This window comes from Pongo abelii, chromosome 4 (assembly GCF_028885655.2).
Source record: "Pongo abelii isolate AG06213 chromosome 4, NHGRI_mPonAbe1-v2.0_pri, whole genome shotgun sequence".
NCBI lineage: Eukaryota > Metazoa > Chordata > Mammalia > Primates > Hominidae > Pongo > Pongo abelii.
Window position 1 is genome coordinate 180,221,221 of NC_071989.2, and position 13,988 is coordinate 180,235,208.

The 13,988-nt window shown below is 46.2% G+C and overlaps 1 non-coding gene and 1 pseudogene across 1 annotated transcript; both read left to right on the forward strand.

Moving 5' to 3' along the window:
- The first annotated feature begins 13,341 nt into the window (after positions 1-13,341).
- Positions 13,342-13,476, forward strand: LOC112133612 (small nucleolar RNA SNORA70). The gene has a single exon (XR_002915244.1). It is a non-coding gene; the product is annotated as a small nucleolar RNA SNORA70 (small nucleolar RNA).
- A 7-nt stretch (positions 13,477-13,483) lies between these two features.
- Positions 13,484-13,893, forward strand: LOC134761505 (large ribosomal subunit protein uL16-like; annotated as a pseudogene).
- The last annotated feature ends 95 nt before the right edge of the window (positions 13,894-13,988 follow it).

The window sequence follows — 13,988 nt, forward strand, 5'->3', positions numbered from 1 at the left end:
TCTGTAGTATCTGCCACAGCCAATTCCTTTGGCAGCCTTTACACATCGCTGTCTTTTTCTTGTCTTTTTTTTTTTTTTTTGAGGCGGAGTCTCACTTTGTCGCTCAGGCTGTAGTGCAGTGGCGCGATCTCGGCTCACTGCAGCCCACACCTCCTGGGTTTGAGCGATTCTCCTACCTCAGCCTCCCGAGTAGCTGGGATTACAGGTGCCTGCCACCATGCTCAGCTAATTTTTTTGTATTTTTAGTAGAGATGAGGTTTCACCATGTTGGGCAGGCTGATCAATAACCCCTGACCTCAAGTGATCCGCCTGCCTTGGCCTCCCAAAGTGCTCGGGTTACAGGCATAAGCCACTGTGCCAGGCTCATATATAGCCTTCTGCCAGTAAATCTCCCAAACAAAAATAATAGCAAAACCCAACATACTCTCCTAAGGGACCCATACCTCATACAATTAAAAATGAGCTTATCCCAAAAAGGAGACCCAAGTCTCATTGCATCCATCTCTACATGATGTTCATTCCTCTTCTAGTATAATCACATACCCTGTAATCTATAGACTCAATGATAAAGTTTACTACCCCTCTATATTAAATATCCTGACTTACTCCATATAATGTAGTAGGTGGGCTGGGCACGGTGGCTCATGCCTCTAATCCCAGCACTTTGGGAGGCCGAGGCAGGTGGATCACCTGAGGTCAGGAGTTCAAGACCAGCCTGACCAATGTGGTGAAACCCTGTCTCTACTAAAAATACAAAAATTAGCTGGGTGTGGTGGCACATGCCTGTAGTCCCACCTACTCAGGAGGCTGAGACAGGAGAATCGCTTGAACCCAGGAGGCAGAGATTGCAGTGAGCCAAGATCATGCCACTGCACTCCAGCCTGGGTGACAGAGCAAGACTCTGTCAAATAAATAATAAATAAATAAATAAATAAATAAATAAATGTGTTTGAAATTTTCAGAGTCAGGGCCAGGGTCAGGGTCAGGGTCAGGGTCAGGGTTAGCTGGGCCAGTGAAAGTCAAGAAGAAGACAGTTAGAGGATCAGAGAGAAGCTGTTAACCAGGGACCATGAAGAGAAGCCAACGACGTCTATAGAAGGCTTTGTGTCTGGTGACTGGGCTGAAGTTGCTGTAGGTCAGCAGGGCTGGAAGCTGGGAATCAAAGCTGAATGTGAAGCAGGGGAGAGTGAGGACAAATTAGAACTGGAACCCATGAAGGTATATTGGAACCCACATCTTTTTTTCAGCACCTCCAACCTTGATGCCGTGGGTTACTGCAGAAAAAGCCAGTGCCCTCTGCCACAGAGCTGCACATACAACTGGCCCAGGCCCCAGAGGGCCTGAAAGAGAACATTCAGAGAGGCGAAGCCAGCAAGAGGTTGCACAAGTGAGTCACAGTGGCACCCGGAGACCTTAGAGACCAAGGTAGGAGGATTGCTTGATGCCATAGTGTTGGGCTATGTTGCCCAGGCTGGTCTCAAACACCTGGTCCTCACTCCTAAGTGATCCTCCTATCTCAGCCCCACAAGAAGCTGGGATTGCAGTTTTCTGCAGAGGGGATTTATTGTGGGAACTGGCTCAATGATTATAGAGGCTGAGAAGTCCCATGATAGGCCATCAGCAAGCTAAAGAACTAGGGAAGGCAGTAGTGAGGCTCAGTTCAAGTGCAAAGGCCTCAGAATCAGGGAAGCGGATGGTGTAACTCTCTGTTCAAGGCCAAAAGCCTGAGAACCTGGGGGCTGCTGGTACAAGTCCCAGATTCCAAAGGTCATAGAACCTGGGCCAGGCAGGGTGGCTCATGCCTGTAATCTCAGCACTTTGGGAGGCCAAGGCAGGCAGATCACTGGAGATCAGGAGTTCAAGCCTGGCCAACATGGCAAAACTCCATTTCTACTAAAAATACAAAAATTAGCTGGGCATGGTGGTGCGTACTTGCAGTCCCAGCTACTTGGGAGGCTGAGGCAAGAGAATCACTTGAACCTGGGAGGCGGAGGTTGCAGTGAGCCAAGATCGCACCACTGTACTCCAGCCTGGGCAACAGAGCAAGACTCCATCTGAAAAAAAAAAAGGTCAGAGAACCTGGAGTTCTGATATCCAAGGGCAGGAGAAGTTGGATGTCTCAGCTCCGGGAGAGGAAGAACAAATTCACTTTTTTTTTGTCTTTTTTATTCAATCTGGGGTTCCTTTTTGCTTTTTTAGTCAATCTGGGTTTATTCAATCTAGGGGTTCACTGATCTGGGACCCTCCAGCAAGATGGTATTGGTTTTGGTTTCAGATTTGGTGGAGGTGGTGATGGTGGTTTCCAGTTGGCCTTTTCTACCCTAACAGTGCTCATTCCACATGTCAGGGAGCCAATGTGGGGATTCAGCTGATTGGATGGTGTTCGTCTACTTTGGTGAGAATAGATCTTCCACACTCAGTCGATGATTCCAATGCCAATGTGTTCTGGAAACACTCTCACAGATACACACAGATGTAACGCTTTACCAGCTCTCTGGGCATCCTTAATCCAGTCAATTAACCATCACAAACACCACTGGATCTTCTGGGTCATATGGCCCAATGTGGGAGCAGCATGGTAGCCTGGACTTGCTGCAGAGCTTTCACTTGTTCCAGACTCTACCGAAACCTGGCAGCCTTTGGGTTATTCAGTACACACAATGCAACAGCGTGGCCTAGTAAGATACATGTTGCCTTCAGAATCCAAAGAGGCTCACAAAGCATTGTGCTACTTTCTTCGTGGCAGAAGGGACCAGACAGAGAAACTTGCCCTTTATCTTGGAAGGAATATCTCAAAATGTCCCAGATCAGTGAACCCACAGAAACTTTACTGAGGTGGCAGATGCTTGCAATTTTGTGGGATTTACTTCGTATGCTTTGGGATGTAAGTGTCTCACCAAAATAGCTGGAGTATTTGCTACTTCCTGCTCACCAGGTCCAACCAACATGATATGATAAAAGGAGTGAACCAACCTAATGTCTTATGGAATGGAAATGCAATCCAGTTCCTTCCAGACTGAAGCAAGACAGAGGGCCTGAGGGGTGATTACCCCTGAGTCAGGACATTGAAGGTGTATTGGTGGCCATGGCAGCTGAAAGTAAACTGTGTCTGATGGTGTTAATTAACGCGTATGGGCTGAGCATGGTGGCTCATGCCTGTAATCCCAGGACTTTGGGAGGCTGAGGCGGGCAGATCACCTGAGGTCATGAATTAAAGACCAGCCTGGCTAACGTGGTGAAAACCCATCTCTACTAAAAGTACAAAAATTAGCCAGGCATGGTGGTGCTTGCCTGTAATCCCAGCTACTCGGAATGCTGAGGCAGGAGAATTGCTTGAACCCGGGAGGCAGAGATTGCAGTGATCCAAGATCATGCCACTGCACTCCAGCCTGGGCGACAGAGCAAGACTCTCTCAAAAAAAAAAAAATTAACAGATATGGAGGGGAAAAGTGTTCTCCAATAGCTGAACAGCAGGGCCTGGGGTATGTGGTGATTTATTTCAGAAATGAAACCATATCTAGGACAGCAATGCAGTGGCAGTCCCTACTGATTAAGTTTACAAAATCCACTGTCATTCTCCAGGGTTCACCTGTCTTCTGCACAGACTGAAAAGGTGAGTTAAATGAGGATAGGGTAGGAATCACCACCTCTTCAGATTCTACCAAGTCCTTGGTGGCGATATTAGTCTCTGCAATCCCTCCAGCAAGATGGTATCGGTTTTGGTTTCAGATTTGGTGGAGGCGGTGATGGTGGTTTCCACTTGGCCTTTTCTACCCTAATAGCACTCATTCCACACGTCAGGGAGCCAATGTGGGGATTCTGCCACTTGCTGAATATATCTATGCCAATGATCCATGCCGAAGAAGAAAATTACAAGCTCAGGTTGGCCAATTACCAATTCAGGACCTGGTATGAGTCAGAAGGCCTCTATGGTAACACTTAAGGCACCTTCATCGAGAGAGCAAACCATGCTGAAAATCACACCCAAGACTTGATAGCAACAGAACTACAAAGGAGCCTGAATCTGTAGCCTTTGCTAGTCTCCTATGCCACCAGAAGGAAGAAATGGCCCCTTAGATCCGGAATGCTGATATTTAGATAGACCTTATGTGATCTCATTGAAACTCCAGATTCCCCTGAACCCATGGGCCTGCAAGAGTGGCCCATTATCCCTTGCTGGTATACAGCAGCTTCCCCTTTCTTGAAAATTATATGTGTTTCCACCAAAGTGGATGCCTTTCAAAATGATATCTGCCCTCCTCGAGATGGGTTACCACCTCCCCTATGGCTATGAGACCAATAATCAAAGTCAAGTCACAGCATGGCCTAGCTGAGGAAGTATAGGACCTGCTAGGGAAGAAAATGGCAGAGCTGCAGGGCCCAGAACTGGGAAAAAAGTACCCACTGGGAATGGATGCTAAGGGATGAAGGGAGAATATAAGAGGCAGTAAGGAAGAGCTTGTTGATATGAAGGATCCTTCCATGGCTCAGGATTCAGCGCCCTACTGAGGGTTCCCGGTGCCAGCCCCAGTTGTGGTGGCTCCTGGAACCTTGGAAAAACTGATGGTGCACATAAATAAAGGTGGGGCGTGCTAGAAAGGTGCCAGGGCAGAGTGCTGAGGAAGTGGCCAAAACACTCATTGTGTTAAGACCTGAGAACCTACCAGATGAGCAGGCAAAAGAGGGCCGAGAGATTCTCCCTTTTATTAAGTGATATGAAATGAGTTAGTGAGGCAGCCATTGCCATCACCGAGAAGCTCAGTATTGGCTGTTCTGTGGGGCTAGATGGCAGTTCTTAACTACCAAAGGCAAGGTGGGTGGAATGACTCTAACGGGCAGCAAGGCTGGGATGGCCACTGGGAGACTTGACTCCCAGGGATCGCTTATAATGACGAATAGGCCCTGGTGTTCCTAGGGACAAGAAAGTGGCAGCCAACAAGGAAATGGCAAGTATTTAGATGCTCTGGCAAGATATATGTGCTCCAGAGGGCAAGAAGTTAAACGCTGCAAAGGTTCAGAAACCAGTGAAGCTAGCGAAGTGTTCAGGTACCAGTGCGGGATGTGGGAAGTTAGACCAAGTGCATTATTGCATCTGGCAACTCCCACACTAAGAAAGACACACAAGGCTTGATAAAAGCTTCTTGAATTTTGGATGTTCTACTCTCAGAAATATTGTTCTGACCCATATATCAGATATCAGGTGACTTGAAAGAATGCAAGGTCCGAGTAGTGGGCAGGGCCAGAAAGGGCTCTGCAGCAGCTCCAGGCTGCAGCATAACTTGGCCTGCCAGCTGGGCCATATGGCCCAACAGATCCCATCATGGTAAGGTTATCAGTGGTAAACACACCATGTGAAGTTTCTGTCAAACCTCTAAACAGAATTTTGGAGCAAGGGCATTCTATCTGCAATAGAGAACCACTTAAGAAAATGGGTTTTTGGAGTGCTACTGTGTCCTGGTAGAGACTGAGCATCTGACTGCTGGAATCAAGTGACTGTCAGACCCACTAAATCCTAAGGTTAGGTGGGCACAGCCTCATTCTACTATACAGTGGAAGTAGTACACCCAGGATTGGGCTCAGACGGGCCCAAAGGGCACAAGTAAGTTATATGAATGGGTGGGCCCAGACCCATGTCACCTGCCTCCATTGCACTACTCCTTCTCTCTCAGCTTATACCTACGGCCTCATGGGAGCTTCCCTATTCCCAGATGACAGAGGAAGAATCATGGGCTGGCTCAGAGATGGGGTAACCCATAGATGGGCCTATTTTTTGTATAAATAAAATATTTGAATTTAAAATGACATGAGTTTTAATCCATTGACCTTTATATTTTTCCCTCAACTGCTTTAACATTCTGGGGAAAAACTAGGCATCAAAAGCTACTTTAAGGTATAGAAAAGAAGAAATTTGAATAAGGAAGGAAGGCCGGGCATGGTGGTTCACACCTGTAATCCCAGCACTTAGGGAGGCTGAGGCGGGTGGATCACCTGAGGTCAGGGGTTTGAGACCAGCCTGGCCAACATGGTGAAACCCTGTATCTTCTAAAAATACAAAAAAAAAAAAAAAATTAGCCAGGCATGGCGGTGCACATCTGTACTCCCAGCTACTAGGGAAGCTGGGGCAGGATAATTACTTGAACCCAGGATGCAGAAGTTGCAGTGAGCCAAGATCACACCACTGCACTCCAGCCTGGGTGACAGAGCAAGACTCCATCTCAAAAAAAAAAAAAAAAAAGGGCCAGGAGCGGTGGCTTACGTCTGTAATCCCAGCACTTTGGGAGGCCAAGGCGGGCTGATCACCTGAGGTCAGGAGTTTGAGACCAGCCCGACCAACATGGAGAAACCCCATCTCTAGTAAAAATACAAAATTAGCCAGGCATGGTGGCACATGCCTGTAATCCCAGCTACTCGGGAGGCTGAGGCAGGAGAATCACTTGAATCTGGGAGGCAGAGGTTGTGGTGAGCCGAGATTGTGCCATTGCACTCCAGCCTGGGCAACAAGAGCGAAACTCCATCTCAAAAAAAAAAAAAAAGTAAAATAAAATCAAAATTAGACAAGTTTTTTTTTTTTTTTTTTTGAGACTGAGTTTCACTCTTGTTGCCCAGGCTGGAGTGCAATGGCACGATCTCGGCTCACTGAAAACTCTGCCTCCCGGGTTCAAATGATTATCCTGCCCCAACCTTCCAAGTAGCTGGGATTATAGGCGCCCACCACCATGCCCAGCTAATTTTTGTATTTTTAGTAGAGACGGGCTTTCACCATGTTGGCCAGGATGGTCTTGAACCCCTGACCTCAGGTGATCCACCCACTTCGGCCTCCCAAAGTGCTGGGGTTACAGGCGTGAGCCACTGCGCCTGGCCGACAATGTTTTTCTTAAACCATTGGAGTGTAGAGAACAAACCCTTATGAAAACAGAAATGTCAATTGCGTAATCATTGCTCTAATTAGGTAAATAGGAGTCCTTATGTATCGTTACAAGAATTTCCCTGTAACATCCTTTATGATCCTGAGTTCAATGACAGTTTGCATTTGGTGGTAAAAGGTTTTCTCCATGGCCTGAATGAAGACCACTAGAAAACACCAGGCAGTGAGAACAGTAACCATCGGATGACTGTTTTCATGCATCCCGTGTCTGGGGATATGGGGCGGTGTGCCTCGTCTGTGTCAGAGGGTGGAACTGATGTGTTTGGCATTGCATAGGATCTGGTGTTCCTTTTCTCCTGGATTCTCTTCTCCACCCAGGACCCCCTTGTGCTAAATGTTCTGCCCTAGCATAGTTCAAAGAAGTCATCCAACTTACTCTATCCAGTGGAACTGGGATATATTTGATATATATTTGTCTAACAACATAAAAAAGGGTTTTCTCCTTCTTTTCTGGCAAGGTACATCCTACTGCTTTGAACTTCCAAGTATGCCTAGTCACCTTTTAAAATGTAGAACAGGCCGGGCGCGGAGGCTCATGCCTGTAATCCCAGCATTTTGGGAGACCGAGGTGGGCAGATCACCTGAGGTCAGGAGATCAAGACCAGCCTGGCTAACATGGTGAAACCCCATCTCTACAAAAATACAAAAATTAGCCAGGCATGACGGCAGGCGCTTGTAATCCCAGCTACTTGGGAGGCTGAGGCAGGAGAATCACTTGAATCCAGGAGGCAGGGGTTGCAGTGAGCCAAGATCCCCCCATTGCACTCTAGCCTGGGCAACAGAGCAAGACTCCATCTCAAATAAATAAATAAATAAAATAGGCCAGGCGCGGTGGCTCACGCCTGTAATCCTAGCACTTTGGGAGGCCAAGGCGGGCAGATCACAAGGTCCAGAGTTTGAGACCAGCCTAGCCAACGTGGTGAAACCCTGTCTTTACTAACAATACAAAAATTAGCTGGGCGTGGTGGTGGGCACCTGTATTCTCAGCTACTCAGGAGGCTGAGGCAGGAGAATCACTTGAACCCAGCAAGGGGAGGTTGCAGTGAGCTGAGATTGTGTCATTGCACTCCAGTCTGGGTGACAGGGCAAGACTCCATCTCAAAATAAATTAAAATAGAATAAAATAAAATAAAATGTAGAACAATTTTCAGAAAAATGAGAATTGCTTTCCTTGTATGCACTTATTATCTTGACTACCTGAATTGCAAGAGATTTTTATATATTTACATGTCAAAAGTCAGCAACTTTCCTGTTGGTTCATTGTTGAATGTGCTGTAACTGAAGTGTTTTGCAATTAAAATGAGATTCACCTAGAAAAAAAAAAGCTACTTAAAAACATGTGCAGGGAGGTGCACGACTTTTCCTTTTGCTTCTGGTTCCAATAGGGCTCAGCACAGCAGTGAAATTTATTCAAATTTTTGATATTTTGTTATCATGGATTTTTTTGCATTCATTTTGATTTTTAAAACATTGCACTAAAATATTATTTATCCTGGCTACTGATTTTTTGACACACACCCCCCCCCCCAGTTTTGTGCTCAAGGTGAGTTCCTTACACATCTTACCCTAATCTCATCTCTGCAGCTCGACTGTGCAAAAAAGAAAACAAGAAGAATAATCCAGAGACATGAGATTGTGTCAGAGGCGTGTGACCCAGAACAACTCCATCTTGAATAGGGGCTGGGTAAAATGAGGCTGAAACCTACTGGGCTGCATTCCCAGGCGGTTAAGGCATTCTAAGTCACAGGATGATAGGAGGTCAGCACAAAATATGGGTCATAAAGACCTTGCTGATAAAACAGGTTGCAGTGAAGGAGCCGGCAAAAATCCACCAAAACCAAGAGGGCCACGAGAGTGACCTCTGGTCGTCCCCACTGCTACACTCCCACCAGCCTCATGACAGTTTACAAATGCCATGGCACCGTCAGGAAATTACCCTATATGGTCTAAACAGGGGAGGCCTGAATAATCCACTCCTTGTTTAGCATATCATCAGGAAATAACCATAAAAATGGGGAACCTGCAGCCCTCGGGGCTCCCCTGTCTATGGAGTAGCCATTCTCTTATTCCTTTACTTTCTTAATAATTTGCCTTCACTTTGCACTGCGGACTCGCCCTGAATTTTTCCTGGCGCACGATCCAAGAACCCTCTACTGGGGTCTAGTTCGGGACTCCTTTTCTGTAATAATTGGGCCGGCCGCAGTCGCTCATGCCTGTAATCCCAGCACTTCGGGAGGCCAAAGCGGGTGGATCACCTGAGGTCAGGAGTTCGAGACCAGCCTGGCCAACATGGCTGTATCTTAAAAATACAAAAATTAGCTGGTCGTGGTGGTGTGCGCCTGTAATTCCAGATACTCAGGAGACTGAGGCACAAGAATCGCTTGAACCTGGGAGGCAGAGGCTGCAGTGAGCCGAGATTGCTCCACTGCACTCCAGCCTGGGTGACAGAGCAAAAGTCTGTCTCAAAAAAAAAAAAAAAAAGAAATAACTGAGATTGGTAATTTATAGGCAGTAGACAGGAACAGGGTAAAAAGGATAGGGGAAGTGATATCACTCTGAGCCATCCTTTTTGTATATTTCTGACTTTGAAAACCATGTAAATATTTCACATACTTAAAAATGAATGAAAATGTAATCAACAAAGATGGGATAGGGCCCCAAATGAAATACAGACAAAAACAATAAACTGGCCAGGCGCAGTGGCTCATGCCTGTAATCCTAGCACTTTGGGAGGCCAAGGCAGGTGGATTGCCCGAACTCAGGAGTTCAAGACCAGCCTGGGCAACAAGGTAAAACCCTGTCTCTACTAAAATACAAAAAATTAGCTAGGCATGGTGGTGTACGCCTATAATCCCAGCTACTCGGGAGGCTGAGACAGGAGAATCACTTGAACCTGGGAGGAATACGTTGCAGTGAGCCGAGATCTTGCCACTGTACTCCAGTCTGGGCAACAGAGCGAGACTACGTCTCAAAAAAAAAAACTAGCTGTAACAAAAATGAATCCCAAACCACACTGGAGATGGAGGAAGAAAATAACTACCCTAAGTAACTCTGGAAAAGAGCATTTTTGGCTATGTCCTATAAGGCCAAAGAAAAAATTGAGCATAAGTATTATACTTAGTAGTTTTTCTCATGGCTATATATTAGCATCTCTGAAACTAATTCACGTGTATTGGAGAAAATAAATGCATTATGGACAATGAAAGCTAAATTTCTCTTTGTCAGAGAAAGCAGTTAAAATAAGAAATGGGAAAGGCTGCGTGAAACCTATTATTTTGGTTTGCAATTGTAGGTATGAACTAGTGTGTGTGTGTGTGTGTGTGTGTGTGTGTGTGCGCGCGTGCATCCTACAACCAATGAATACAACTAGCACCCGGATCTGGATTTCTAAATACCATTAGCCAATGAAAGGAATTACATCTCCCTGAAGAAATGGCTGATTTCAGTGCTAGGGCAGGGAAAGTACAAAATTAATGTGCAACAGAAAATAGGAACTGCACACACACAAAATGATGGGATGTGTCAAAAGGACACAGGAGCCCATTTGAAGGGGTTCCAATGGCCAAACCTTAAACAGTTTAAGCAAGAGAGCAGGCTGGGCCTGGTGGCTCACATCTGTAATCCCGGCACCTTGGGAGGCCAAGGCGGAAGGATCTCTTGAACCCACGGTTCGAGACCAGCCTAGGCAACACAGTGACACCCTAGCTCTACAAAAAATTTAAAAATTAGCCCGGTGTGGTGGTATGCACCTGTAGTCCCAGCTACTCTGGAGGCTGAGGTGGGAGGATTGCTTGAGCCTGGGAGGTCAAGGCTGCAGTAAGCCATGATTGTGCCACCGCACTTGAGCCTGGGCAACAGAGCAAGACCCTGTCTCAAAAAGAAAAGGACAGAGAGAGAAAGAAAAAAGAAAGTCAATACTAAGAGTAATACATTACAACATACAGAATAAAGTAAGAATCATGAATCCATCCTGACATAAATAAATACAGAGATAAGATGGAAAAGCTCTTCCTTACAGAATTTCAACTAGCAAATAGACATTGAAAAGCATTGTTTGGCAAATACTATGCTAATCACTTTTTTAGGTAAAAACACTTCAACAGAAGCTAGGATGAGTAGGTAAAATAATATAGAAAATGGGATAGTTATTTAGTTTTAAAGATCTTCCCACAAAATACTTATTAATTACAAAGGGAAAAGGTAACTTTGTAGTGGAGAAACCTCTAGACATCACCCTATCAAGTGATCACAGTGAACATCCCCAGAAATGGGAAAAATATCATGTGCCTCCTGACATGATGCACACAGGACATAGCATGCCTTCTCTGATATTCACAACAAAAATGCAGAACCGAAATTAGTCACGAGGAAACCTCAGCCAAACCCCAGATGCGGGCTATTGTACGAGATAAGTTGCCAGTTATCTTTACAAGTGTCACGGTCATGGAAGACAAAGGACTGAGGAACAGTTCCAGATTACAGAAGATTAAGGAGATATGCAACTTTATGCATGGTGAGATGCTGCACTGAATCCTGAACCAGAAAAAGAAGATCAGTGCGACAGTTGGTAAAATTTGAATTAGGTCTATAGATCAGATAATAGTGCTGTATCAGTGTTAATTTCCTGGCTTTTATATATGTATTGTGGTTATGTAAAATGTTAATATTTGAGGAATCTGGACAAAAAGTATAAGGAATTTTTTCTGGTACTATTTTTGCAACGTATGTAAATCTGGAGGCTGAATACAGTGGTTCACGCCTGTAATCCCAGCACTTTGAGAGGATGAGGCAGAAAGGATCATTTTGAGGCCAGAAGTTTAAGACCAGCCTGGGCAACATAGGGAGATCCTGTCTCTACAAAATAAAATAATAAATAAATAAATAAATCTGGGGGGAAGAAATCAGCCTTTGTAGCCTAGTGTTGCCTCACTGAGTAGGTAAAGTTCTCTTGGTAAGGTCCTTTTAAGAATTCTCTAAGCTGGTTACTTCTGGATGTGCCAAATTCTGGAAATGCAGTCAAGCTCACTCTAGTTCTCTCTTTTCTTTGCCAACACAGGTAGCTCTAGCCAGCCTCTGGCCTTCAGACTTTTCCAGGCAAGAGTTGGGAAGCATTGACCAGGCGTGGTGGCTCATGCCTGTAATCCCAGCACTCCGGGAGGCCGAGGTGGGTGGATCACTTGAGGCCAGGAGTTCAAGACCAGCCTGGCCAATGTGGTGAAACCCTGTCTCTACTAAAAATACAAAAATTAGCCGGGTGTACTAGTGCACGCCTGTAGTCCCAGCTACTCCTGTGGCTGAGGCAGGAGAATTGCTTAAACCAGGAGGCAGAAGTTGCAGGTGAGCCGAGATCATGACACTGCGCTCCAACCTGGGCAACAGAATGAGACTTCTTCTCAAAAAAGAAAAAAAAAAGAGTTGGGAAGTGGACTCTGCACTCCCTTAACTCCAGGAGACACAGGTCACATTTTCCAGATCTCTCTCAGCATCTTTTGCTCCAGTACAGGGCAGCACTGAGGCTAATGGCGGCTTCTGACTTGACTTCAGGTCCAGGGTGGGAATAGCCCTGACCTCTAGGCCAGTAACCCCTTTCAAAGAAATCCTCTGTATCCTCTGATCAGTCTCCTCAATGACTCTCCTGGTTGCTCTTCTCTATGATCTGGAGATATGTAATGAACTATATGCCATAGGATGGGTTAGCAACTTCTAGTAGGTTCTGCTTGATTGGTGCACTTTAGAAAGAGGAAGACATGTCAGCTATTTTCCTCAGACTGGAGACTGAACTGGGAGCCGGAGATAATCAGTAAGACCCCATTTAACATTCTGTAGGTTCTCCATGCTACCCATAGAGGGGGCCATATGACGCTGTTCTGGATTCTCATCTTAACTTAAAGGGAAATTTCCACAATGTCCAGAACCTCGACGTCCTGCAAATGAAGGAGGGGAATGTCCTCTAGTTTCTTGCAGCAAGAACCCACTTAGGTGGCACCAACCTGGTTCCAGTTGGAACAGTATATCTACAAAGGAAAAGTGCTGGGCGCGGTGGCTCACGCCTGTAATCCCAGCGCTTTGGGAGACCGAGGCAGGTGGATCACCTGAGCTTGGGAGTTCGAGACCACCCTGACCAACATGGAGAAACCCTGTCTCTACTAAAAATACAAAATTAGCCGGGCATGGTGGTGCATGCCTGTAATCCCAGCTACTTGGGAGGCTGCGGCAGGAGAATCACTTGAACACAGGAGGCGGAGGTTGCAGTGAGCAGAGACCGCGCCATTGCACTCCAGCCTGGGCAACAAGAGCAAAACTCTGTCTCAAAAAAAAAAAAAAAAGGAAAATTGATGGCATTTACTTCCTAAATCTGAAGAATCTAATTCTGTTGGCAGCTTGTACCACTGTTGCCATTGAAAACCCTTCTGATTCTGCAGCCAATTAAGCCGACTGAGTTCCCTTCCTCATGGGGGCCCAGTGTGCAATCGCTGCAAACAGCAGCTTCGTTGGTAGTATATGCAGCCTGTTTATTGTATGGGTTGCTCTACGGAACCTTGGAGACAGGCTGTTCATATGGATGTTCATGTTTCTGACTTTGCACTACCCCAGTGTAGGCTCCAGACAGGCATGCGAGGTGCCTTTGGAAAGCCCCAGGTTACTGTGGCCAGGGTTCACATTGGCCAAGTTATCATGTCCATCTGTACAAAGCTGCAGAACAAGGAGCATGTGATTGAGGCCCTGCAGAGGGCCAAGCTCAAGTTTCCTGGCCGCTAGAAGATCCATATCTCAAAGAAGTGGGGCTTCATCAAGTTCAATGCCAATGAATTTGAAGACATGGTGGCTGAGAAGCGGCTCATCCCAGATGGCTGTGGGGTCAAGTACATCCCCAGTCGTGGCCTTCTGGACAAGTGGCGGGCCCTGCACTCATGAGGGCTTGCACTGTGCTGCCCCCCTCTTAATATTCACCAATACATTCTACTTCCTGTCCAAAAAAAAAAATTAAAACCCTTCTGATGTCAGTCTCATGTCCTCCTGGAATCCTGGCCAGTGGGCTGAGCTGAGCTTTGCTGCTGCCACA